This window comes from Nyctereutes procyonoides, unplaced genomic scaffold (genome assembly GCF_905146905.1).
Source record: "Nyctereutes procyonoides isolate TBG_1078 unplaced genomic scaffold, NYPRO_anot_genome, whole genome shotgun sequence".
In the NCBI taxonomy this organism is placed as follows: domain Eukaryota; kingdom Metazoa; phylum Chordata; class Mammalia; order Carnivora; family Canidae; genus Nyctereutes; species Nyctereutes procyonoides.
Window position 1 is genome coordinate 29,955,174 of NW_026575024.1, and position 3,052 is coordinate 29,958,225.

General features: G+C 39.8%; 1 pseudogene; it reads left to right on the top strand.

Moving 5' to 3' along the window:
- Nucleotides 1–2,192: 2,192 nt before the first annotated feature.
- Nucleotides 2,193–3,052, top strand: LOC129493887 (ATP synthase-coupling factor 6, mitochondrial-like; annotated as a pseudogene).

Below are 3,052 nucleotides of genomic sequence, written 5' to 3' on the forward strand. Positions count from 1 at the left end.
GGTGGCTCAGTGGTTAACTGCCTTCAGCCTGGGGTGTGATCCTGGAGTCATGGGATCGAATCCCACATCGGGCTCCCCACATTGAGCCTGCTTCTCCCTCTGCCTGTGTCTCTACCACAAGGGAACTATATATATAAATAGATATAGAACTATATCTGTAAATTCCAAAAAACTATATCTATATCTATATCTTAGATATAGAACTATATCTATCTATACACACACATAAATGAATTATTATGAGGAATTTGTTCATGCAATTGTAGAGGCTAAGAAGTCTCATGGGCCACCTGTCTAAACTAGAGACAGGAAACCTAGTAGTGTAGTTTCAGTTTGAGTCTGAGGCTTGAGAACCAGGAATCCCGATGGCATGAAAATTCCAGTCTCAGAGCAGAAGACTGATGTCCTAACTCATTCAGTCAGGTAGAAGAAATTCTTCATCTTTTGTTTTATTCGGGCCTCAATGGATTGGCTTATGCCCACCCACATTGGGGAGGGCAATCTTTACTCAGTCTACTGATTAAAATGTTAATCTCATCCAGAAACACTCTCACAGACACATCTAGAAGTATAATTTAACCAAGTATCTGGGCAGCCTGTGACCCACTCTAGTTGACACATAAAATTAATGATCACAATACCTTTGATGTAAATTAAAATAAACATACCTGAATTGATACTATGTATACTGCAGCAAAAGAATAAAATCATGATAGTTGTGGGGTGCCTGGCTGGCTCATTCTGAAGAGTATATGACTCTTGGTGTAGAGCCTACAATAAACAAGTAAGTCCTAGTATTAAACAAAAAAGCATGATAGTTGCTATTTCTGAGACTAGGGAAGGTAAACTTGGTGGATACATCTTCATCTACAATGTTGTATTTCTTTAAAAGAAAATTTGATTTAAATATGAAAAAAATATATATTTGTCCATTTAGGTGATTGGTACCCAGGTATTTATTATATAAATCTTTGTTTTTACCAAACACTTCAGTATGAAAATATAAACTCCCTACAGAAAACGAACAAATGATACGAACAGGCGGTTTACAAAGGAAGAAATACAAATAGCTAAAAAAGCCCACCAAAAACAAAAGATGAAAACATATTCAACCTGACCAGAAACCAGGAAAGGAAAATTAAAACAAGAAGATGGATTTCGCTTATAAAATTAACTCATCCTAAAAAAAAAAATAAAAACCAGTATGGAGAAATGAATTTTCTGATACCTGCTGAATGGAGTGTAAATGGGCACAATCTTACTGGAGGATGCTTTGGCAAAATATATGTAGCAGGTTCTCAGATCCATTTTCAATTTGGCTTGAATGTTAGACTAGGGTTACAATATGCTGTGAATAAGTTTTAACCTGTAAAAGTTACCCTGTAAAAGTTAGAAGTACTAAAACAGTAGTTTAACCTGGGTAGAAGATTGTATCTTCCTATATTGAAGATGTGGTAGCTGTAGGTCATGGCAGTCTGAGGAACCAGGGCCCCTTCTAAGTTGCGGTTCTGCAGCATTCATTTCTCAGGTCACCTTATGGTGTCTAATGGCTGTGTCGGTACCAGCCATCAAATGTGCATTTAAGGGCGCCTGAGTGGCTCAAGTTAGTTAAGCAGCTGCCTTTGGCTCAGGTCAGGATCCCAGAGAGCTGGGATTGAGCCCTGCATCAGGTTCCCTGCTCAGCGGGGAGTCTGCTTCTCTGTCTACCCTTCTTGCCTGCTCATGTTCTCTCTCTCACGCTCATTCACTGTCTCTCAAAAAAAAACAAAAAGCCCAAACTTCAAATATGCATCCAATCCAGCAGAGTGGAGGGAAGGACAAAAAGGAGCAAAGGGTGACACCAACTCTCTCCTCAGGAAGCTTCCATATGACAGTTTGCTTTCATGTGATGTCCAGAACCTACTTATATGGCCATGCCTAGTTAGAAAGGAGTCTGAGAAATTGAATTTTTAATCTGGATCAGCAAGATTATCTTGTTCATTTTTCTTTTTGGTAAAGGAAAGGGGAGAATGGAAAGAAACAGCAGTGTTTGCTATGAAACATAGAAAGAAAACAAAGTAATTTTATTTTGATATGGCCTTTCACAAGCCATGTATTAGAGATGATGTTGTGCCCCTGCCAGATCCCCTTAACCTAGCTAGCACACACAACTCCTAGTTGCTGAATTTTGACCTGGGATCATAGCTGCACACTTCTTCAGAGAATTGCCGTTGGCCTATAGCTGCCACCTCACAAAGAAATGCCTGGGAGGTTAAACCTGCCCCAGGAAGAGGGAGACAACCTATGATGTACTGACATAGGGGTAAAAAAAAGCCTAGCTCTGGCCTCAAAGAGGATAACTTGATGGTATGATTCTCACTCCAGAGCTCTCCTGTGGAATTAGGCTGAAGCCAGTCTCCAGTTGACATTCCACTCATCAGTGTCTCCCTGATACATTCTTCATTCCTGATCTTCCTCCTTCCCCATTTATCCTTGTCTTTTCTCCTGACATGTTTCTTCTGAGAGTACTTTCTCAGTAAATTAGGTACACAAAAATGCCCACTTCGACTCCAGCGGCTCCACGCTGAGTGCAAGTAACAGAATCACCATGATTCTTCAGAGGCTCTTCAGGTTCTCCTCTCTCATTCGATCTGCAGTCTCAGTACATTTGAGGAAAAACATTGGTGTTACAGCAGTGGCATTTAACAAGGAACTTGATCCTGTACAGAAACTCTTCGTGGACAAGATTAGAGAATACAGAACTAAACGCCAGACATCTGGAGGACCTGTTGATACTGGCCCAGAGTACCAGCAAGACCTGGAGAAGGAGCTTTTTAAGTTTAAGCAAATGTATGGTGAAGCAGACATGAATACATTCCCTGACTTCAAATTTGAAGATCCCAAATCTTGGACAAACCCCAGTCATGAAGAAATAATGTAAAATTTATTTGGCAATTTGTCCTAGATTAGTTGTACAACTGGATCAGAATAAACATGTTTCACAACTGTCAAATGTTCAGAGAACTGTCAAATGTTCTTTTAATTCTGGTTCCAAATAAATTATTTGGTGATG